This window comes from Gavia stellata, chromosome 24 (assembly GCF_030936135.1).
Source record: "Gavia stellata isolate bGavSte3 chromosome 24, bGavSte3.hap2, whole genome shotgun sequence".
Taxonomy (NCBI): Eukaryota; Metazoa; Chordata; class Aves; order Gaviiformes; family Gaviidae; genus Gavia; species Gavia stellata.
Window position 1 is genome coordinate 492,265 of NC_082617.1, and position 24,805 is coordinate 517,069.

Sequence of the window (24,805 nt, forward strand, 5' to 3'; positions counted from 1 at the left end):
GATGTACGCTCATAAGCGAGAAATAACTGATGCTGGTTTTGGGGCATGTGAGAGCGCTCCTCAGGTAAAGAGAGACAAAATTCCGGTGTTCGGCATCGCTAAGAGTAGGCATTGCCAAGGAAACAATCTCTGTGATCAGCATAAAAGAGAGCTTAAGTGACAATGAATTCCTTGCTTAGCTCCTCAACTAGCTGTGGTTCAGATTGAAAAGAGCTAAACTCCAGGCACAGTTTTATCCTAACAGGATATTCACACCAGGACTCAGGGGGATAACTGGGGCGTAAATTCATATTTGTGTCATTTCCTAGGCTTTCCTCGCACCTTGTCGTGTCGCCTCACTAACACCTCCTTGGTGCCCATGACCTTCAACCTTCGCATTCCTGGGGACGGCTCGGGAGAGCCCAGTGTTGCCAGTTTTGTTCCTGTGTCGGACAACACTCACTCATACTGGAGAAGGGGAGCCCAAGGTCTTGTGAAGCCAACCGAATTTACCATCACGCCGTGCAGAGGGACCATCCGCTCCCAGGGGGTCGTGGATATCCAGGTATGGGAAGAGTCCGGCCATACGTGCTTCAGCAGGTGGAGCTGAAGCTTCACTGATGCATGAGAGGGCTTTAGTGCTGCCAGCATAACGCGAGTAAGATATATGCATTAGTGTTAGGCTTTTGTTGGCTGGGTTACTCTGGGACGTTTCAGAAGGAGCACCGTTTTGCTTCCAAAATCCTGAGCGGAAGGTCTTGTACCGTATAGTCAGGTACAGAAGCCACTCCTGTGTTTTTGAGAGCTGCTTAGAGCGATCTCTTGGATTTAAAGTGGGCAGAGGAAGGATGAGGACAGAAGGTGGCTGTTAAAAAGAGAGATGTCATTGGATAAAGCAGTTTGCCTTTCTTCCCAGTCTAATTTGTCCTGTCCTGTTGAGCAGGAGGAGCTGTATTCACTGCAGCGATCCCCAAGGGGGACTGCAAAAGCTCTGGCAGCCGTGAACTGCACAGCATCTGCTGGGCCACGTTTTGCTCTCAGCTTCCCCCTGTAAAGCTGAACTCGTTCTGTTCAAGGCAACAGATGTCCTCTGGATTTATGCTATTCTAGTCGAGATTACAAACTGGTCCCTTAATTATAATGCAGTGGTGAGTAGAGCATTAGTCTAATTGTGCTTTAATTTAGCTTGCATATACCCTGATAACTGCATGGTGTATTTAGCAAAGCAGATCTTGTCAGAAGACTTCTATTACTTGCAGAGCCTGTGCTCTGTACGTGGACCAGCAGAAGAATTAGGGCAAAATCCTCCCTTTCCTTACTGTGGAAGGAGAACCGGAGGACACCACACACGGACGATGGCTTTTGGGAGCAATGAAGTATTTAATGGTCTTCTCTTCCCCCAGGTCACCCTGTGTTCCAACACCGTGAAGAGATACGAGCTGGCACTGGTGGTGGACGTGGACGGTGTTGGCAAGGAGGTGTTGGCATTGCCTCTCACAGCCAGGTATCACCGCTTCCCTTGCAGCTCATCGTCTCTCCTCGTGCACCCCCCACCAGCACACTGCCTTGAACGCGGTTTTCTGGCTCCGTCTCCAAATGAGAAGCGTTGCTTAATGAGCTAGTTCTACCCAGCTAGCTAGGAGAACAGCAGTGCTTTGAAAGCAGCCCACGTTGAGAAGCACCTGTGCTCAACGGACAGGCATGGGGCTGAGCCTTTTTCTAAAGGGAACAGTAATTATGTTCATGTTTGGCCTGGCTTTTGGTGCTTGAGGTGTAAGAAATTTCCCAAGGGCTGCCCCTCCTTCTTCCTGCAAGTGGTGGACTTGTGCTGGGTTGCGACCAAAATGCAACATTCGTTTGGGACGCAGCCATCAGCCTGCTGAAAGCTGGTGTCTGGTTCAGTTAACGAAGGCATGTGCAAATGGGGAAGGGGCTTGTGTCAGGACTGGTGAGGGGAAGTAGAGGCAAGATGTTAGGACAGGGAAAATAGTCCTTGATGTGGAAGGTGAGCTCAGGTTTCTCTGCTTTCCTCTGGTTCTTCTGAGACATAATGTTCTCAGATTTAAGCCAAAAGCTGTTCTTGCTGCAGCCAGATTCGATGCTGTTGTGCTGCAGTGGGTGTCAGTTGAATTGCAAGAGGCAGAGTCTTCCAGTCAGTGCCTGGGCTGCAATTCCGTAAAAGAAGTGCAAATGGGAGCAGACAGTGTATGGACCCGTGAGGGTCAAGGAGCAAGGTGGCTACAGAAGTGGGGAAGGGGTGGCCAGCCACTGCGTGAGGCAGGTGGTGGCTTGTGCCCTCTGCTGCTGGGGTAAATGGCTGAGTTTTCAGGCAGGGCAAGAGAGGTATGGGAGAGGAGGGAGTAATTTTTACTGAGATTCTGGGGTCTTGTGTTCCCTGAGGCTTGGTGAGCCCTGGTCATGGGTGGGAAGGCTCCCCTGGAGCTCATGCCTTGCTGGGAGCGTCAGGAGGGTGCAACGTGTCTTTGCAAGCCTCCTGGGGCAAAGGTGCCCATCAGACAGCTCTGGGACAGGGCACAGTGCTCTGCCTGGGCACTTGGCAGCCTCTACAATGCTGAGACTCAGGGTTTGCTCCTCCTTTAAGAGGTTGTTGTATAAAAAGAAATTAAAGGCAATTTATTGCTGTGGGGGTCTTAAACGTCCATTTGACAGTGACACGTGTTATGCGTCATTTCATGCTATTTGGGGACTAAATAAATTCTACATTCTCTCAGTATCTCCAATTCCCTTTTGGTCATCTCTTTGCCTAGATGCGTCGTTCCTCGGCTGCAAGTGCTCAACCCGGTCGTGACATTAGGACGGTGCTTTCTAAAGTACCCGTATCGGCAGATGCTGACGCTTGAGAACGACAGCAATCTCCCAGGCTGCTACGCAGTTCTTCCTCAGGTTTGGCATCACATCTACCTCCTTTCCTCCAATGTTGTCAAGGGGTATATTAGGAAAAAAGGAGTTTTGGAGAAGACCTTGCTGGTTTCTAGTCAAACCTAAAGGTTTGCTGAGAACAGGAACCTACCTGAATAGAAACTTTAGAAAGCAGTTAAATAGGAACCTGTGTGAATATAAACTTTAGGAAGCAGTTCATAGTCTAGTCTTTGGGGTGCTTTCCCGTAGGAGAACTTAGAAGGTCATGAAAGGCTGCTGCAAGGAGGCTGCCAGCACAGGAGCAGGTGTTTGTGCATGCAGCAGCTCTCGGACCCCCTCAGGATGCTAAGCCCATACGAGTCTTGCATCTGTTTTTGTGCCTTTCTGCTTTCTCCTAGGGATTTTTAAAAATGTGCGTGAATTGTCATTGTGGTAGATGTCAAGGAGTTCAGAGTGACCTTTGAGGAAGCTTTAAAGTTGGTTTTGATTCTGTGCCTTACAGGAACACAAGAAGGATGCTCCTGTGTGGTACTCCAGCCCCACGCCATGCGGGATTATCCAGCCTCGCAGCTTGGTGGAGGTCCCAGTTACACTGGAAGCCCAGGTACTGGGAGAGCAGGACACAGTGGCTCGTGTCGCGGTGTTTGGGAGCGAAGGATCCCCGCTGGTGAGTGCTAGGCGAGATGTGTGCCTTTGTGCGACTCATCTTGGTGGGGCATAAAGTGTACAGGGATTCTTCCTGGGAAAACAAGAACTTGTAATAGATGGCTGGCGTGGACAAGGAAAGAAGGGATCCGTGGCATGAGCAATGGCTCATGCCCAGAGAAGAGGAGGGATGGTATTCTCTTAGGTGGTAATCTAAGTGTCTGACACAGCATTTCATTATGGATATGTGAGATGGGATAACAAGCCCAGTCTAAAATGCAGCACGATCCCTGCCTCTCCTACTCTGCTGTATTATTAGATGAGCAGCAACCGCTGCTTCATTAGGGCTTTTGCTCAGGAGCGCACAGGGACCTCCCTGAATCCTGCTAAAGCAAGCACGTAAGAAAACATGCTGAAGTGATGTTTTGTCCAAAGCTGGATTTAAGCTTTTCTGAGGTCAGGCCCATCATGTTTGAGAAATATCCATCAAATCTCTTTGCCAAAAGTCCCAGCCAAAGACACCTGAGTCTCCACACCATTTGCATACACAACAGCAGCAGCGACAACAAAATGTAGTCAAGAGACCGTTGTATGTAGTGTCCTGGCTTCATCTAGCTGAAATCTAGATGAAATTTAGTTACACTTTAAATGAAAAGGATACTAACTTTTGAAGCAGCTGTTTTAAAGTGTCTTGTCATCTGTCTGAGCCTGAAGGAGGATGTCAGAGGATTGCTGGGAACCTGAAGCTTTCTGTAACAGAAAGGAAGGCTGACATGTTGAAAGTAGTTGAGGGATTTAAACTTCCATTAAAAGGACTGGAAATGATGCTGCTAAATCCCCTGGATGCCACTGAACCTCTCAGCCCAGGCCCTTGTGGGTGTGCAATGTAAAGCAGTCAACGGGAAGGCCAGGCAACGCAGGCTTTGCAGGGAAATGTGAAGGTTGACGAAAGAGTTGCTCGTAAATATAAGGCATGCTTCCCCTCAGAAGAAGGGTTTCCCCCCACTAGAATTTATGTCTGTTATTCATATAATACCAGGAATACACACAAGCACAAATCAGAGGCAAGTAACTTGCACGATCTGTACTCTGAAGAGCCTGCTTTGCTTCTGACTTGTGCTGGTTGTCACAGGCGTCACTTTGGGAGTGTTAACGAAGTTAGTCTCCAAGTGGGGCTGTGCAGCAGCAGAAGTCAGGGAGGGTGGTTTGGGGCAAGACTGAGCAGGAAGAGGGGTGGGAGCAGGCACAGGGTACAGGGAAGAGAGCTAACAGTGTGGAGGAGGTGTGAAAAAGCAAGCGTGGGAAACTGGGTTTCTTTACCCCCTGATACCGGGAGCTTGTGGCTTTCAGATGGGATGGCTCCAGATCCCACACGTGCTCCAGGCCTTCTGTTTCAGTCTTACCACACTGGAAATTTCAAACCACCCTCGTTATCCCTCAGTCTAGGAGTACCCTTAGAGCTGTCTAATCTTTTTCAACTTTCCCTGTTCTTTTTGATCTTTCCTACCTGCTTCCTGGAGCAGAAGATCCATTTAGTGAGCGTTGGAGAAGGACCAGTTGTCTCTGTGCACCCGAGTAAAATAAATTTTGGCCGTATCCAAGTTTTACAAGATGCTTCCCAAACTCTCCGCCTCTGCAATCAGACTGTCATCCCTGCATCCTTCTGGGCAGAGATGGTAAGTATCTGTGGGGCGCTTTTCCAGCAAAAATGGTCCATAGCAGCCTGTGACTTGACCTTTCTATGCAACATTTCCATATTGCTCCCCGAGGGAGAAAGGGAGATATTCCATCACAACACGGGAAGAGGAGCCTGGCTCTGGGGGCGGTTTTCTCTGGGGAACCCCTCAGTAAAATAGAGAGTTTGCATAGATGTTTAGGCAGAAATGAGTCTGGATCACTTTTACAAGTTGTCCCTTTGTTTTGTGGAAGGTATTTAGCTCTGAGAGTCATGCTTTTGGAGCTCTAGGCGATGAAGGGAACCCTGTGGCCCTTTGCTCCTGAAAGGGCATGGGTTTCCCTGTGGTTTCCCTGTTCCGTCTGCATCTGCTTTGCCTCAACCTCCAGCTGACGACAGAGACTAGGGTGTGAGGTCTGTCCTCCAACTGCTGGTGGTGAGGTGAGTTTCACCCCTACTGGGGGTCACCCCACTGGGTTGTTGCCCAAAGATATGCTTGTAAGGGTGGTGTAGCGACGGAGTCTGTGGACTCCGTAGCGTTGCAGAGCATCTCTGGAGACTAGCTGCAGAAGAAGGTTATTTAATTCATGGAGGCTGCCTAGCGTGACAAGCTGCCTAGCAGGAGGAGAGCTTGGCTGCTTCCCTGGCAGGGGGAGCGGGGCTGATGCAGGCGGGAAGGGCTCGGGTGCTGAGGCTGGGTGGGATGTGCTCTCCCGTTTGATGGCTAATCTCAAAACCCTGGCTCTTTGCAGTTAGGCTTCTAGATCACGGTCCCCACTCGAAAGAAAGAGCTCTTGATTGAAATTTTCAGAGCAGTGTTGGATCAGCAACACTACAGCATGCTGACTGGCAGCTCAACAACCTGAATGAGATTAGATTAAGGGGCAGCAACAGGGCAAATAAAAGGCTGGTGTCTTGTTCAAAACAGAAAAGGGAAATGCTGTAATGCAGATGGCCACCACATGCAAATTGCTGTTCCTGTCAAGTCGAGCTTTCTTCTTGCTTTATGGGAGAAAAGAGCATTATCTGAGCAAGCAGAGATGTTTGTTTTGGAAAACTTCACTTTGGGATAGAGACTTAAGGAATTACCTGGAGTACTCCTCATCGTGCACAGGCTTCCCCGTACCCCTCTTGTGTCTGTCGGATGAGTTGTGGGGAGCAGCACTGAGCATCTCTGCCACCAGAAGGAAGGAAATAAAAAACCCCTCCAAAGCTGTGCCTTGAGATGGGGCTTTTTGGGTTTGTAGTGGAGTGTAGGGACTTCATACCCTAGTCCTTGGTTGGCTTATCCCTGCTTGCCGGGGTAGCTGCAGGGCTGTGACCCTTGGGGCCAGCGTGTCATCCCGTGCTCATCCACTGAATCCTGTGTCTGTCTGCCGTACCTTTCCTTGTCAGATTGCTTTCCCAGCTGCCAGGCAGCCCTGTTAGAGCATCCTGTGGATCCCGCAAGGGGAGGATTTGCCTTTTTTGTGGTAAAAAAGACTGGAGGAATAGGTCAACATGAAGGAGCTGCTGCAGCTTAGCTGGGGGCTGATGCGACCTGCTGAAAAAAGTGGCCGTTTCTCCTCCTTGCTGCTGCTGTCATCTTCTTTTCCTGTTTCCCTAAGTGTCTGATTTTTGCTGTATTGACAAGTGCAAAAGAGTTGTATTGATTAATGGCAGCGTTTGCTTTCCCTGCAGAAAGGCAGAGAGAAAAAAGCATCTTTCTTTGATCGTTTCCTACTTGTTTGTTGTCACTCTGTCTCCTCAGGCATCTTTTATTTGGCTACCAAGAATGACATGTCTCAGCATCACAGAAGGCAGCTGCGTATCACACCTGTGTGATCAGGAAGGAAAAGACAAGGCCTAGGGTGCAATTTTTGTTCATCAGCGGCAGCTTTCTTCTGCCTGCATAACCACCGTGCTGGGTGTGTTCTGTGCTACCGCAGGGAGGCAAATGGTGTTTTCCTGGTGCCTTGTAATGAGGGAGGAGAGAGGAAAGCTTTCTTGGGACTTCCCCTTCTAGTGACGGTGCTCTGTTTCCTGATTTTGGGGTCCTGTCTCCTTTGACGGGATCCTTGACCTCCCTAATCCAGAGCCCTGTGCTCCTGATGGAGCTCACTGCCGCGTGGTCTCCAGCAGCGGTCATCCAGCCAGATGTGTTGTCGTCTTCAGGAGAGTGCCTGGAGAGCAGATCCCCTTCCACCTTCCCAGGGATGAGCTGCCCTCAGGTTCAACTGGAGCTGATGTTGCAGAAGAGACCATGTTTTGTTTATTAAAAAAAAAAAAGCTGCTCCTGTTTATCTTCTCACTGGGATTCCCTGGAGAGAATCAAGTGATTTTCAGGCAGCATATAAAGAGTTTTGGTCAAACTTGGTGTAAGCAAGGAGAGAACGTGCAGTTCCCATTCCCATATTTGCTTCTCTCCTCATTTAGTGCAGGTTTTGTTTCATTTCCTGATTTCATTGCATATTATCTCAAGCTTTTGATGACATTCCCCTTATTAAAGAAATGGTCATATGGAGAGACAGCAAACCAAGGAGATAAACTTAAAACCAGTGCCGATAAAGGATGCTGCTTTAGTGATTCTGTTTCTTGTTCTGGCTGATGCGCGATTTTGTTGTTATCTGAGCGAATTGCGCAGGCTGCGGGGAGGGAAGGCTTTGAAGAGCCTGGAACTGAGTTTATTAGTTTTGCCAGTGCCTGGAATAATTTTGATGCCTTTGGCATGCTCCATCCTGGGATGCAGGCATGCAGACCTGACCTGCAGTCAGCCTAAGGAGTTTTCATAGCTGGGGCACCTCCCCACGCTGCCGGGACCCTGAATGCTCAGCAAGTTACTGCTTCCCTGTCCTCCCGCTAGTCTTACCCTCGTTAGCAGAGGTCGTTTTGGGGGGCTTATTTAAAATGCTTTCCATGACTTTGAAGTGCTGCTTGGTTTGCTGGTGTTCTTCTCCCTTGGGCTGGCTGGTGTCCTGTTAGAGCTCAGTGCCACCAGGCTGACAGACGGAAACTCAAGCTGACTTCACCTGGATCAGGCACTTGGATCATGTCAGGCCTGCAAGCTCATCCTTGCTTTTCATTAAAAAAAGAAGAAAAAAGCCTTTTCTCTTAGAATACTGCGGTGTTTTGGGTGAGTAGTGCCTGTCGTCCCAAACACAGCACTGAACTGTGGGGTGCATGTGCCACTAACACCGTGATGGACACTTTGAAGCCGTACATCTACATCCCAGTGCATTTCATGCTGGCCAGGGGACATTGCATGCGTTTCTCCTTGTCTGCTGCAAGCTTGCTCCCTGCAACTGTGGTTTTAAATGGACTGGGGGTCCAGCCCCCTCATTGCCCCATCCGTAGCGCAAGGTGCATGAGAAACCAGAGGAGGAGAATGCTTGGGAAGCCCCGGCCATGCCCACAGGGCATGTCTTGCCCTTTCTTTCTGCTTAGTTCTTTACTGCCCTGCTGTAAACACTTAGAGCTGAATGTTTCAAAGCCAAGGACAGTGGGACACCTCGCTGCAGCTGGTGATCAGTGGGGACCGAGTGCTTCAGTCCTTCAGGGGCTGTTGAGAAGCACTGCCTAACTCTTGGGAGAGACGACCGGTTTTGCAGAGTTATTCTTCAGGCTCTCAGCAGTATCCCCCAGGCACGTGGCTGCCACGGTGGGATTTGAGCAGTCCTGGCTTCCTCTGGCCTTGAGCCTTGATGCAAACCCGGCCACCGTGGTTGGGAAGGCAGGAGAGAGAAAGTAGCTTCCCTTGGTGCACACTGCAAAAGAGAGACCAAAAGAGGAGGGGGAATAACCTTCTCCTGAGGATGAGCATCTCTTGGGTTGGGCAAAACGGGGTTAATGAAGTGAGTCTGTTAAAGGCGGGTAAACTACAGGTTGTATAAGCTCCTGCATAGTTGCTGTTTGCAGACACCGTAGCTTAGATTTAGGGAAATGAAGCCTTTCTGGTTTTTACCCTCGTATCTTTAGTCCTTCCTTTTCCTGCACCCCACAAGAGACCAGGGTCCGTGGTTTCCATGCTAAGTTAGTGTTTGGCTTGTCTTGCAGGCTGGCAAACGCTCGCGCTGGAGGATTGAACCCAGTAAAGGAGTGATCCCCCCCGAGACCGAGGTGTCTGTGACCATCATCGCAAACTTGGATGACACGGAGAAATTCAGGGACGAGGTGAACCTGTTCATAGAGAACAGCCGTTCCTATGTCATCCCTGTCCGGGCTGTCGGCATCGGCACCACCATTGTCACCGACAAACCCTTTGGTCCGGAGCTCAACTTGGGACGCCACTTCAGGTAGGCTACCTCTCAGCTCCCGCTTCTGCCGTGGGCTCAGCCAGGAGGAGTTTTGCTGTAGTCCTTCAGGCTAGTTCTCCTTCCGTGCTCAAGGTCCTGGCTCTGTTTCACTGAAGCCACAAGAATTCCTTTAGAAGCATTTTATGGCCATTTGAAAGACGTTAGATGCCCTCAAAAGCCGCTAAAATGGACACCAGTTGCTAAATTGTCACTGAATTGCCCTTACTTATAACGCATTTATTTCCTCACTTCATCGAATAAAGGTACGGAGGAAGAACAGTAGGTCCCCGAAGCCTCCGACTGGAAAACGCTACATTACGAGTATAAACATATTTCCCTTTGCAATAACATGGCTTGCTTTTTCACTCACTGCGGAGTATCATCTTGCAGCAGCGGAAAACCGTGGAGGTAGCTTGTTAGCAGCTCCTCGACTAAAGTGATGGTGCTGCTTTATTTCCCCTCTGCCTGGGAGTCCTGGAGGAGCAGCAGAATTTGTCTTTGCCCTGTATCATGCCTCAGTTCACTCGTCATCCCCGGCTCCCCTGCCAGGCTGCTCTTTGTTAGACGTAGTTGCTCTTTCCTGGTTTCTCCTGCCTGCTTTCCTCCCTGTCTCCTCTGTCGAGACCGCAGCAGCAGCCCGGGGCATGGGCAAGTGAGGGTGGCTGCAGGCCCAGCTCTGAAAGGGAGAGGAGGAGAGGTCTGCTGAGGTTGGGCGGGATAAATTGAGAGTATTGATTGAAAGAGCTTGGCTGGGAGGAGGGGATTTGTTGATGCTACCGTGTGTGTCTGAAACCAGGCACGTCCTTCTAAACAGGGGAGGAAAATAAGCCTTTGCAAAGTGCTGCTTGCCTTGTGTTGGAGACCTTTTGGGGCGAGAGGCATCATCTTCTCGAGGTGCCTGTTCCTTTCCCTGGCTGCAAAGAGGGTCCACAGTGCTCTGATACCTACATTTTTGGTTAGAAAGAGCAGGTTAATCCTACCTTAAGCATTTAGGATAGATTTTTAGGGACTTAAATATGCATCCACAAGCCATCCGCATCAGCAGGGACGTTGCAGGGAGGTTGGTGCTTGTCCAGCGTGTCCTGTGCTCTGTGCAGCCGCAGATTGGCTACACAACACAGGGGACAATGTTGGGGTGGTTCATGTCATTGTGCTCTGCCCCCCTTCACCCGCAGGCTCTGTTTGGAGTTGTTGCCGTTGGTGTCGGCTGCAGAACTGCCACCGAGTGAGCTGTGGTGGGACCCCGGTAACATCTCCGATGAGTTGGGCTTTCCCAGAGCCACAAATTCTGCATCTCCCCAGAGCTGCTCCGAGCTTTCATCCGTTGCTCTCCACAACACACACCATTTCGTACTAAACTTGTAAACCTCATTATTTTTTTTTAACAGTCTGTTTCACAGACTTGTTTGTTCTATAGTATATGCTTGTGTGTTTGTATTTAGCTGCTTATGGCAGACATGCATTTTGTAAGCCACATGTTCTGTACCTTTCAAAAAGACAATAACTGTTCCAGGAACTCTTCATTTCCTGGTCATGCTCAGCTTTATAGAGGGTAAAATAATGACTCCAGACTAGCCTGTGGTTAGTGTTTCTTTACCTGAAGGAATCAATTTCCATTGAATATTCATCTGGCTTTATATCTAGCTCTAGTTCTTCATCTCTGGTTGTCGCTCCGTTCCCTCAGCAGCCAGAGCTGGTCTTGCTGCTGTGTTCGTATTGGGAAAACCTCTGTTGATCCTGTGTTCTCAGAGTGCATTTGTCTCCCTAAAACACAAACCCAGCTGCACTGTTGAGGCAGAGGGCGATATGTTGGGGGCGATGAGGGTTGGCTGCTCCCTAAGGGATGGGGGGATGAGGGGGATCCCACCAGTGAGGCAAGTGGTGCCCAGGTCACCAGATGAGTCTGTATACCCTGCAGCCTCCCCAGTAGCATCTTTGGAGGAAGCCACCTGAGGCAGCAGCTCCCAAGGGGAAGGTGAAATGGCAGCGAAGCTGTTCCTCCCTCCACTTGCAGCCAGGCCAGGCCAGCTCAGTGTCTGATGCAGCGAGACCTGCAGGAAGCCCCTTGGAAAAATACTCGGATTATTAAGCCCCAAAGGCTGGTGATGCTCTGTCTGCAGCAACTGAGATGATGTTTGTATTGGGTCTGGCTGAGATGGAGTTCCTTTTCCCCATAGCAGCCCTCATAGTGCTGTGCTTTGTATTGGTAGCTAGAAGGGTGCTGATAAGGCACCGGTGTTTTGGGTACTGCTGAGCAGTGCTCGCACAGCACCAGGGCTGTCTCTCCAACATTCCCCCCTCCCCGCTAGGCTGGGGGTGGGCAAGATCTTGGGAGGGGTCATAGCCAGGACAGCTGACCCAAACTGCCCAAAGGGATGTTCCATCCCATACGACGCCTGCTCAGCAATAAAAGCTAAGAGAAAGGAGGAGGAAGGGGGGGCATTCGTTATTACGACGTTTGTCTTCCAGAGCAACCGCTAAGCATACTGAAGCTCTTCTTCCCGGGAAGTGGCTGGACGTTGCCTGCTGATGGGAAGTAGAGAATAAATCTTTTCTTTTCCTTTGCTTCTGTGCACGGCCTTTGCTTTTGCTGTATTAAATTGCCTTTCTCGTGACCCACGAGTTTTTTTCCATCTTATTTTCTCCCCACCCTGTCCTGCTGAGGAGGGGAGTGATTGAGTGGCTTGGTGGGCACCCGGCATCCAGCCGAGGTCAACCCACCACAATGTTCTTCAAGAAGCTTTTCCCTGCTGTACGCAACCAGAGCAGCTGCTGGATGGTGATAAACTTCGGGGCAACCAAGGTCTGGCTCTTGCTGTAGCTTTGAGCTAGGTCAGCCTTTTTGGAGGTGCCTTTATTGCTGAGTGTGCAGTCGGATAATGCCTTCAGGGTGCTGAAGCTGGGTGATCGCTGGGAAATGGCAGCTCCCGTGACATTTTCCATCTCTGCTTCTCTTCTAGCCTGGACCCCTGCTGCTACCACTTCAAGATGACGAATAAAGGGCGACGCACCCAGTACCTGTATTGGACAACAGAAGGTTTCAGCCCGTTTCACCGGCATCATCGTCTCCCTGCCATTGGTACCACCAAGGGTAAAGATTCCGCCCAGAACCCCAAACCTGCCTGCCCTGTGTTTAAGCTTCGGCCTCTGAGGATGGAGCTGATGCCGGGCAAGACTGTGGAGATGACCCTGGAAGGCTTCTCCAGCACTCCGCAGGTGAGGTCCCCCATGAGGGCTGAGCCTTTCCCATCAGATCACGTCCACTGGGAGTTCTTTTGCAGCCCCTTGACATTTGCCTGCGAAAATGAGCAAGAGCTTTCCAGAAACTGTTTTAATGCCACAAGTTACCACGGCAGCACCAGTTGCTTTTCTTGCTGGCCACCATCAGTTGCTAAGGCTTTTTTGTGTTTCTAGAGCTACCATAAACCCAACTTGCTGACACCAAAATGGGGGCTGAAGGAAGTATTGCTACTTCAGGGGCCAAGGGCAGGTTATAAGGTGTCGTGTGCTGAGGCAGAAAGGAAGGGCAGGGCAAATAAGTTCTACTTACACTAGGGGCACAGGCAGAAAGTAGATTAAAAAATGCAAGGTCATGTATCTGGGGGAAGCAGTGAGCAAAACAAACCACCTGTGAAGGGGGGGAGTGTCTGGGAGCAGCATCATTTTTCCTCTGTAGACAAACGTAAGCAGAGGGCTTGTCTAGCACTGAGTCCTGGAGGAGAAAAAACGAACAGGGTGTGTCAGCTCTAATGATCATTCCCCATGTGGGAGCCTCTTCCCAGGGATCATTATAATTGACAGCTTGACTTTTGTCAATATTTCCAGAACAGCTCGCCCCAGTCTCTCAGCCAGCCCCGGTGTCCCAAGGGCAGCCAGGTCTTGCAGCACCCTTGGATGGCAGCTGAGAGGGGGGGTGATTTCAGCAGGGTCACTGGGCGTTCTCCCTGGACCCTTCTTTCCAGGGGAAATCCAACTCTGCAGAGAAACTGCCAGCTACCCCTGGTGTGCATTCCCTGGCTCCAGGACCACTGGGCACAGATGTTTAAGCAACTATGGACTAAATCTGCATTAAGCTCCTGCTGGTACCAGTGCTTTGAAAGGTTTTTTAAAGGATTGCCTGAGTGGCAGCTTGAGGAAGACTTGATTACTCACTCAATTGACTGTGATGGGATTGTCCCTGTGCAGTTCTGAGCCCAAAGGTTTTGCTGAAGAGGGAAAAAGGTACTAGAAAGGAAGGAAAATGATCAGGGCACTGGTGAGGGTGTCTTGCCCGGAAAGGCCAAAGGGGATCTGTGAGCTCAGCTGTGGCTGCCTGGTTCGTGCAGTCAAAGCCAAGACCCTGGGAGTGGGCTTTCCACCTTACTTGGGGTCTTGGGAACTTAATTCTCTTCCGGTTGGCCAGAAGCCCAACTGCCTGCACTGCACGTGCAGCACAGATGATTTTGGAGGCTGTAGATTCCGAGGAGTTGTTGGGTTGTGGTGTTGTACCAGAGGGAAGAATGAGAAATGATGGGAGGAATTTGGGAAAGTGAAACCATGAGAAATCAGGAAAAAGTCTTGAACATAAGAGCATCCAGCTTCAGCAGAGGGTTTTCGTGTGGAGTGCAAGACATCTCTTTCCTAGGGAGATTTCTTTTCAAAGCAGCTCTAGGAGGGCACAGTACATCCTAGGAATGAGTGATCCCCTCTTTACCTGAAGGCAGGCTGGCTATTTGGGTTTTTGCCATGTATCCTTTCTACTAAGCTTCCAAGGGAGGGTTTGCTGGCGTTGGCCCTTCTACCACTTGTTTCCCTTAATATAGTTATGTGTATTTTTAATCAGTTCCTACAGCTTTCTGTAAGGATTATGCTTAGCGATGGGGCACATCAAAACAAGAATCATTTGGGGCAGGGATTATTACGATTGTAGACAGCACGTGACTCAAGTGCCTTTTGTGGATGTTGGGGTGTAGCGGTATGGACGTTTGAGTGCAGCATAAATAGGGTGTAGCATAGAAAGAGAGAGGGCTGTTGAGGAGACGAGTGACTGTCACTTTAGGGCAGTAATACCTGTTGATGGTTGATGGCCAAGATCCCATGGCACAGTTTTTATCTAGGCTATCAAAATCCTTTATGTCCACGGTCGGGTGGCTAGCAACTGCAGGGTGTTTTCTGGACGCCCTGCTAGCACCCGCTGGGTGACGTGTGACTCTTGCATGCAGGTAGTGAAGGAGCGGCTGCTGTGTCACGCCATGGTGGGGAGCAAGGCAGGGAAGGCACAGATCATGCAAGTGGACGTCACCTGCGAGTTTGTTGCTCCCATTCTGCAAATATCCTCCAGAGAAATCACTTTCCGGGTGGAGAAGGTAAGTCTTTGGATTGCATGCTGGCATTGAATAGCTTGGCTGATGACTGAGAGCCCGTGGGGTGTGTGTGCTTGTGTTCAAAGGGGGAAGTTAAATATCTTGTCCGAGTCCTCAGGGCTTTGACTATTGATTTGAGCAGGACCAAGCTTTTGCCATTAACACTGCGATCATTATTTCGCTCCTCTGGGCTTGGGGACAGTCTCACCAGCCGTATTCGGCCTTTCTTGATGTGGATACAGAATTGAGCCGCTGAGCCAAGGGCACAGGGTGAGACGTGTGGGACCCACGAGAACAGCGTGGGCTTTGCGCAGCCCCCTCGTGTGCTGGGGCTGCAGGTGGGAGAGCAGAGAGCTGCAGCTGAGCGATGCTAAACCTGCTCCTCACCCCTCCTGAGGTGCTTTGTAAAGTAAGTGAGGATGTTTTTAGGGATGGGACTGGTTTTTAACTTCACCGAAGTAAAACTGAGATTACAGCTGCTCTGCTGAGGGGGATCGTGGCCACTTGTAGAGAGACACCAGTTTCTGTACTCAGTATAAAGGGAGGTTTTTGAGGATCCTCCTTCAAGGCACAGTGAAGTCTGAACACTGATCCTGTAGGGGAGCTGAGAAAAACTGATTTAGCTGTCAGCTCCTCAGGCTGATGAGGGAAAACTGTCATCTCTTGTCTCTCTTTGCCTTCTCTGCTCTTGGTATGCTCTTTGCATTTCCCCAAGCCTCACTTTCTTCAAAGGACCCGCAGATGTCCTTCAGCTGCAGCGATGGTAATATCAACACAAAGCAGGAGCCCTCTAGTCTCTGGATCCTGACTCCTGCATCATCTTTCTCTCTCCCGTGAGGTGTCTGAAAAAGAGAAGATACTTCATTATTTAGTTTCTGTGTTTTCAGGTCTCTCCTCTGGTTCCCAGGCTTCCAGAGAAGCACAAAACCCTGTGAGCAGGGAGTTCAGATTTAATTAGAAGCTTTTCAGCTCTGCCTGATGTCTGCCTGTGGTCTGCTTGATGCCACACGCTCTGATTTATCGAGTACTACGAAGCTGCAGCTGATTGATGTCAATACACCCCAAAGTAGTTTCCCAAAGCCTGTCTAGTTTATATAAACCATGCAGAGACAAAAGCTCTGGGTTCACTTTCTCTTTTGATCTTGTTCAAGCAGCTGCCTCCTCTCGGGGTCCTATCCCCCCATCTGTACGTGAGACTGTTTCCCTGTCCCCCGGGGGATGCTGTAGTTTCTAAAGATGAAAAGCATCTGATCTACTTCAAGGAAACCTTTCTAGAAGGGTAGAAGTGAATAAAAATAGTAAATCGAGATGTATGCTCTTTTGGGGTTGAAAACCTTGAAATGCATCAGAAAAGGGAAGGAGGTCCGTGGCCGCTTCAGGTTGTTTTTTTCCCTTGTCTCCTGTTTCTGTAGCAACCCAGTGATGTCCTAACTCTTCAGTACCAGCCTCTTTCATTAAAAAACATGTCCTCCCTGCCGCTCAGCGTTGTCCCGGCCTTGGAGCAACCCTTCGTGATCTGCGATGCGGACCGGCAGCCCCTCCCCGCAGATGTTCAGGTGAGCAGCCGTGGACCTTGGTGCTGGTGGGGTTTGAAGAGGGAGGAGTGTGGTGGTGCATTTCTGTTGGGAGGTCCTCTGGTAGAGAGGTTTATTCTTTAGAATCAGCAGTAGACTGGCCTGAACTAAATCAGATTTGAAACGAGTTGCTGAAGGAAACGAAATATCATCTGAATTGGGGAAATGCGTCCTGGCTCTAAGCCATGAGGAGAGGGGAGCGTGCAACTAGGTCTGGGCACGCCATGTAGTAAAGGTGTCTCCTGGAAACCATCCTAGCTCTCCAGCAGCCATCCTTGGATAACCTCAAGAGCAGCTTGCTCCCTTCAAGGGCAGCCCTGCTTTCAGGAAGGCTGAGGATGCTCCTCCATCCACTCCCTGGCACCTGCCCCATTGTTGGTGGAAGGTGTTGGGTATGGACTCTGCTAAACGTGTTGTGGTAGGCACGGCCACCATTTCTGTGCCGTGCCAGTGACTAGCACCTGCAAGGGTGAGGCTGCAATGCCGTTGCACTTGTGCTGTGAGGAAAAAGATGTTCCTCTAGAGTCGGGGCAAAAGGCCCTGGCTTGCCAGAGTGCTGGTTTGGTCATGTATTCAGCGTATAGCTTCTGTGGGTCCAGAATTCAGGAGGACAATCTTTCTTTCCCTCTTGTATGGATGCAGAGCCCAGAGGCATGAGCGTGAGATAGTCTCAGACCAGAGTGTTGTGGTGCTTGCGGGCAGGCGCACACTGTAAAGAAAAGGAAGGATGAACTGAGAAGGCCACGTTGGGGTCACACGTTGAATATTTACATTTTCATGCCGTCAGACCTTGGGACTTCATCACACTGGTGCTTAATACTCTTCATCTCCTTGCAGCCCATGAAGCTGGAGATAGGAGAGGAACTTCATCTCTCCATCAGATTTAACCCTGCTTATGAAGAGGGTTTGAATATCTGGGTAGCAGAGAAGGCTCTGAAGATACGCTTTCTCGAGCACCCTCAGGAGGAGCAGGTCACCGTTCGGGGAGAAGTCTACTTCCCCAATCTCCATTTCCCGACCATGGCCGTGGACTTTGGGTGCCTCTTGAATGACACCGAAGCTGTGCGTTATGTCAGGATGACAAACTGCAGCCCACTTCCTGTCCGGTACCACTGGTCATTCCTGATGGACAGCCACGTGAACCAGATGAGGTATGTGCGCCTCTACCCTCTCCTTGAAGCTCTTCTTCCCGGTGTCCTGTTTGTACTTTGCAAAGACCAAGCTGTTTGCCTGGCATCCGACAAATTGCTTTCAACTTTCCCTTGTGGAAAGAACACCTACCAGCTGTGGTCAGGCTAGATGCGCAGGGAATAGGTGATCTCCACCAGTTTGATGCTGAGAAAGAGGCAGCATTCTCCAGCCAAGCTGGGACTGTAAGATGCTACCAACACTTTTTGCATAGCCCATAACCTAGAATCCTGCTTTGTCTCTGGAGCTACAAAGCCACGCTTAGGCACTTGGAGAAGCAGATCTGTAACGGGAGCTCTCTTCCTTCCCTGCCAACCCTACTTGTTGTCATGTCATACGAAGAACCTACACAGGCACTGACACCAGAACGATGTGCTGCCGCCCCAGTCTCTTGCTGCTGCTTTGCTGTAGCCCCTGTACTGGTTCCCCTGGGAAGGAAAGCTGGTGTGGAAAGCTGCTTTCTCAGACCTTCGTGGCCTGAGGCAAATACCACACACCACCAGTGCCCACCCAGGGGCTGCATCCTGCTAAGGGGCCGCTGGTGCAGGTTCCCCTCCCTCCCACTGCAGGTCTGTGACCAAAGTTATGTTCTTTTCCAGGTTCAGCCCTCCAGCACCTAAATTTTTCATCAAAGCCCAACCACCAAGGAAGGAGGAAGGCCAGTTGGAGCGCTCAGCGTCTGCAGAGAGCAGCTCCAGGGACGGGGGTGCGGAGGAGCCGGCCAAAGCCCTGGCAGCAGCAGGGGATCCTGCCCAGGAGCCAGCAGTTGCAGAGGACTCCCTGGAAGCAAAGGTAGATTTTCTTCTGCACCTACCACCTGCGTTGCCTCCCCCAGCTTGCCACCAAAAAGCCGTGCTCGTGCCAACCTCCCTTTTTGCTGCCCTGCTGCCACATGCCCTGAGAGCGGGCTGGGCATCAGGGCCAGCGGCTGGACACGGGGCTTCTGGGGAGGGAGAAATAGGATAGTTTTGCTTGGAGAAGGCCACTCAGATTCTCCTGACTCACGTTGGGTTTGGTTTGGTTTTTTTGTTTTTGTTTGGTTTGGGGTTTTTTTTTGTTTACAACATCAAAGGAGGCTTTTATCTGCATCATGATGTGAGGGCTTCCAGTTTCCTTCCTGTCTCAAGCTGTGCCAAGTACTGATCTGCAAGTAGCACCTTCTCAAGCCCAGCTGGAGCCACCCGCTTTCACGCTTCTGCCTTCCCCCAAGAGCCGGTGTTGCAGTGATGGCCGCAGAGACAACTTTTTATAAAAAGAAGGCTTTGCAGACAAAGTTGCCTTTGATGTGCTGACCTTCCTGGTGAAGCTCGCTGCTTTGGAGCTTGATCTTGGTACTAGTGGGAGCTGGCACCTTGTTGTGCATCGTGTGGGACAGAGGCTGCTCCTAGGGCAAGAGAAAAGGGTGTAAGAGAGCCCAAGAGGCTCTGAAAGAGCCAGTGTTGACATTAAGTTCAAGGAGGGGAGCTGCACCTGCTTACATTCAAATATCAGCAGTTTTGATGTTGTAACTCTGCACATTTTTTCTGAATCAGGAGAAATGATAGCCTGTAGATGTAAAGAATAGTGTGGCTGAATGTTTTTGGATAGAAGCATGAAATCATCGTTATTTCCTGCTTTGTTGCCATGTATGCCCAGGAAGTAAACCAGGGAAATACAAGGGGACCTGTCTGAGTAGGATCCAAAATTGCTTCAAAGGATTCTTCTGGATTCAAAGGATGCTTCTAGATTGCAGTTTGGTCTTCTGCTTGTGTCACTCTCTCAAGGCAATCTCCATATAACCTCCGTGGGGAGGTGGGAGACCACAGGCCTAGGAAAGATGTGAGTTAGCATCTTTGGGAATATACGCTTGGCAAAGCTTTGCTAAGTTTGAAAATGTGGAGACAGTAGAAAGAGCATTGAGATGAGAGAAAACTCTTCCCTCCCCAGTGCTTTATCTACTGGGGAGATGGAGCCTCTGACTAGGTCCAAGGATGTCCTGTAAATATTCTTGCAGATTCTGCTGAAGTCAAGGCCACAGCACAAAGCACTTCTTGACATTAGTGAACAAGGGGGTGATCTTAAACTTCAAGAGCAGTCACAAAGCCCTCTTTTATAAATAGGGGTCAGAAGCCCAGGGATGAGGTTCCTCTTGAGACATGGTGCCTTTGAGGTTCGATACCAGCTCTCGGCTGCTGCAAGACAGAAAAACATCTCAGCTGCCTTCTTCAGGAAGGCGCTGTTGGAGAAGAATGACCGAGCAGAGATCCTCAGCTCTCCAGCACTGATGAGTGCGTGAGATGAAACATAAGCACCATCTGAAACAGGATAGTTGTGCTGAGCACTTTCTAAGTCCTTATTTTCCTGTTTTTAATACTTCTCACTTGCAGTTGTGTTCCTCTTTTTGTCACAGAAAACCAAACTTGTCCCGGCATGGGGTTCTCGGTGTGTTCCTCGGGCAGGAGTGAGCAAAGCCGGGCTGGCACAAGGGTGCAAAGTACCCTTGAGGTCTCTGCCAGGACTCAGTGCTGGGTGCACGCAGCTTCCTCGTGCAAGCTTGCGTGTAGGAAGTGCAGACGGAGCCCGTGTCTCATCTGTGGGTGGGCTTGGACCCATGCTCAACTGATGGCATGGGCATACCCCTGCTTGATTTGCGCCCAGGTCCCATCTCAGCTGCTCCTGGCTTGGTGAGGTGGTGGAGCCTGCAGCAGAGTGGTCTCACCCAGCCTGCTTTCTGCAGCTCATGGTGCTTGTTTTCCAGTTGCTACCGTCCACTGCTGCGGAGCTGGAAGGCGCTGCAGAGATGGAGGGTGCTGCAGAGACTCAGAGCCTGGTGAAGATCAAGGAGTTGATGCCGTTCATGGAGGCAGAGCCCCTCACCTTGGGAGTGGAGGAGGTAAGTGGGAATCTGACTTGCTTATGTAGCCCCCGCTCCCACTGGTGGCCCTCAGCTGCTCGCAGAGTGGCCTCACACCCCTCCCAGCACGTCGCACAGCACTGCTGAATCAACCGGTCATTGGAGAAGCCATGCAGGACATGTCGTAGGGTTGGCCAAGGATGTTACCTGTGCGGCACCTATGGAGGGCATTATTCATCCTGCTGTTACTAATCAAGTGGTCGATAGGAAATTTTTGCAGTAAATTTTGCTGTGGCATCTTGAGAGAGCAGCATGCAAATGGGAGAGAGAGAGAGAGAGAAGAGACCTCCCAAGTTACTTTGATGTAGTGTATTAATGAATGTATTAATTGGTGGGTATGGGAGATTTTTCCCATGGTTTCTCCACTGGAAAGTGTCATGGATGCAGGATGAGATGAGGATGATTTTGCCTGTGTTTGAGGAGCAGGCCCCTCCAGTCATGTCTGTCCTTTGCTTCAAGCCACGGCTCTTCTGCATCAATTTGGATGCTCGACATCTTGATCTCTCCTCCCCTCCCTCCAGGTTTTTGACATCCTGCCACTGTATGGTGTGCTGCAGCCGGGCGAGAGCCAGCGGGTCACGTTCACCTTCTTTGGCCACACAAACATCGTCGCCAGCGTCACAGCGCTGTGCAAGGTGGAGGGAGGCCCGACCTACGAGATCGCGCTGAGTGGGGAGGCTTCGCTCATCGACTACCTCCTAGACACCACGGAGATCGACTGCGGGCTGAAGGTACTGCACACTTCTCTTGGCAGCAGTCTTTGAAACCATCGCCGGTGGGTTGCTGCCCACCTAGGTCTAGGGCTCTCTCCCCTTCTCAGCTACTTTATCAGCTGTATGGCTTGGAAGTACAACCTTTGAGTGATACGTCCTGCATCCAAGGTGGTTTTTAATGGCCATCTCCATCCGCCCCAAAGTTGGGAGTTGCTCCTCTTCAAGGTTACTAACGCTGCCTCCTGGGGCAGGCAGGATCCCAGCAGTGATCTCGAGAGGGACATGCCCCGAGACATCCACACACTGATCTGCTCCTAAAGCCTGAGGTGCAAGGAGATGCTTTTTTTCAGTGCTCTTGATTAATCAACAAAAGAAACCAGGGAGGGAGTTAACTTGGACTTCCTGTCACTGAAGCTGGAGAGAATGTCCCAGAATAATCCCCACTTCACTTCTTTTTGGTTAAAAACCCCACAGATACTTCCAGCTCTTGGTCTTGCATGTGTTGCACCATTTGTCTCCCTTTTTGCTGGTGTTTTGCTTGCAAGTACTTGTATGCAGGTGGCTTTTCCTCTGAAGTGCCTTGATGCCTCCTTCTTTGTTCCAGCTAGCTGTTCGATGACGCCTTAAAGCGCAGAGGGCTTGTATCCCCTGGTGTCTTTGTTACTGGTCTTTACATGGTTGTTATTGCACCTCCGTGCTGCCGTAAATATTTGTTCCTGTGTCGGGCTAAGAGGTACCCAGCGGCTGTGGGTTCCCCGGGTTAACCCGGGAGAGTCAAGTGCCCATATGTCCTCTGCGGTCCCTGCTGCTGCGCTGTGTTCATTTCCTTTCAAGCCAATGAAAGAGGAAGGAGATTCCCAGCATCAGGCCTGTGTCTGTAACTTCCCGCTCCTCTGTCCTCTCTTCAGCTGTTTAACAAAGTCACCAAAGCAGAGGTCACCCTGCAGAACAGCGGCAAGGTGGGATTCACCTATGCAGTGCTCAGCCCCAGCGCAGCCACTGCCGACAGCCCTCTGCCCGGCGTGCCCCTGGTCGTGCCCAGCACGGTGAGTACGGAGGTAGCACAAGCGATTAACCCTGGCCCTTTGTCAGGCTGCCTAGGAGAGGGTTGTAGGGAAAAAAGCCATGAAAAACCCTGCAAAAGCAGCCAGGAGAGAGAGGGCTGTAAGCAATTGCTGCTGGGGGGCAGAGAAGGTCAGGCAAGCGCGGTCCTAATAGACTGCCTTGAATGGCCTTTGCTGGCGGGTGGCTCTGCTGTCATTCAGCAGCCACGGGCGGGAGGCACGAGTGCTTTGGTAGCTCTCCGGACCCCAGCTGCTGAGCTCTCTGCTTGTGCCGGCACTGGCGCTGGCCGGTGCAGGCTCTCCCGAGGGTCACCGTACCCGGGTTGTGTGATCGGAGAGGACTTAGTCCTCATCCCTGCCTGTAACAAACCCTGCCTGCCCCCTGCCAGCACTGACCGGGTGAGACTTCAATACTCTCTGGCTTGGGCATGACGCTCTTTGGCCAGAAACTGTAACAGCCCCTGTACCGGTCCCTCACTCCTCCAGCTTTGCTGCTCTGCAGCAGCTTTGTGGGGCAGTGAGGGGGCCAGGGAGGAGCAGGGCTGGAATAGCAAGGAGAGGAGTTTGCAGCATCCCACCATCCCAGCTTCTCAGTCCTGCATGGATGACTTTGAGCTGAAGCCGTGTTCCTATCTTGGACACTTTTTGCAATGGGAAGAGGAAGCCAAAAGGCTTTCATGTTCCCCCATGCCTGTCTCCTACAAGGGATGACACGCTGATGCCCTCTTCCTGCAAGCTTCCGAAGAGACAGCTCTGCTCGGACCCACGCAGTTGTTGCTGTAACAGCGTTGTCAGCCCTGGCAGCTTGACAGGGCTCGCTTTCGCTGGAGCTGTGTTGTGTGCTGGAGTAAGGGCTCGGGGGACCAAGTGGCAGGATCCGTCCCGCTCAGTAGCTTGTCCCTGCAGCGTGGAGGGGAGCGGGGAGCCGAGGGTCCAGCCCTGCGTGCAGAGGGTGAGCTGAGGAAAGCTGCGGCTGTGTCCTGTCACCCCGAGCTGTGTTGCCGTCTGCTTGAGTTTGCTCTCGACCTGGCTGGCGTGAGCCCAGCCCGGGGATCGGACAGTCCTTCTGGAAGCCCGGAGAGGAGGTGACCTTCCTGGCAACGCCTTCTTCCCTAGATCTCATCCTAGTCCCTGCTCCTGCGTTTCCAGAGATGTATGTTTGCAGGTCATCGTGAGTCCAGATAGGCTCGTGCACCCTCGGTGTAACCGCACAGGCAGGAGATGTTTGGTTGGGGTCGTTAATAAGGGGTGAGGCCCTTCGACAGCAGCCTGGGAACCACCGACGTGCTGTGAGAGTTGCTGCTGGCTCTGCTGAGAGCGCAGGCACTTCACTCATCTTCCACAGCGGCTGGTAAAAGAGCTTTTATTTCTTCGGTCTGGCTCTTGCTAGCAGAGAGTGAACACCGTTAGCAGAAGAGCTGTGCTCCTGCTGAGCGCAGGGCAGTCTGTGCTGTGGGAATGCATCCCTACGAGCCCTCTGAAGGACACAGTGCATCCTGGTGTAGGAGACTTGAGCTTTTGGGTAGAAGAGATCTAGAAGGCGATGTTGTCTGATGCTTTCTTATCTTTGAGAACCTGCCTTCTCTTCTCGGCGTGTCTATCGTCTGAGCCATCCCTCTACCAGTCCCTCTTTGGTTTGCATTCCCTCCCTCTTCTCTCATGCCCTGCAGGGTTACATTGGACCAGGCAAGGAGCAAGTGCTGAAAGTCTCCTACCTGCCAGGAGTGCCGGGAGTCTTTTGCAGGACTTTCCAGGTCCAAGTGGGTCACCTGGAGCCGAAAGAGATCTCCCTCAAAGGAGAGGGGGTCTTTCCCAGGACCTACTTGGACCTGCCCAGGAACACCAAAGGTGAGCACTGCCTGTCTGCTCCCCAGGTAGGTCCCTGGCTTTTTCCCCCATGTCATATCATATGGCCATAGGGCAGCTCCCACCCATCTCCAGCAAGCCTGGAGGTTTCAGGGCTGTCAGACCAACACTCAACCCTCTGGTTGCTTCCTGAGTGTCTAGCAGACGAGCCCATGTGGGCTTTGCCCCAGGAACCATCCTGCAGAGCTTGCCAGCGTATCTGTTGGTGGCCTGCAAAGATGATGCCTAGACAGAAAAGCTTGGGAAAGCTGTAATGCAGGCTGGCAGGGATTTTGTCAGGGTTGGCTTTGCATTGCATTGCAGGGGATGAGATGCTCCTCTGTGGGGAGGAAGATGGGTGGGAGTGAACATCAGGATTCAGAGAGGAGTAGCAGCATAGATTGCTCGAGGGGTTTGTTTCTGGGAGAGGCCAGCATCTGGGGAGTGGGACTTCCCAGCTTAAATAGGCATGGTGCTGTGCCCAAACTTCTATTTGTGGATGTTTTCTTCCTTCAGGAAACAAACAGTATGAGAAGATCCTCAGAGGCAAGAGCAAAGATGGACTAAGACAGCCAGAGGGATGAAGCAGTGGTTCTGGGGGAGGCTGTGGCCGTGGAGCCACCCACGGACAACTCGGGCACTGTGGTGAGAACGGCTGCTGCCCCATTTGGCACGTGCCACCCTCCTGCCGTGTCACTTGGGCCCCTTGCACCCTGCAGCAGGCTTCCCGGGGCCC

The 24,805-nt window shown here is 51.2% G+C and overlaps 1 pseudogene; it reads left to right on the forward strand.

Moving 5' to 3' along the window:
• LOC132319107 (hydrocephalus-inducing protein homolog) overlaps positions 1–24,805 on the forward strand; it is a 67,699-nt pseudogene that overhangs the window by 33,192 nt on the left and 9,702 nt on the right.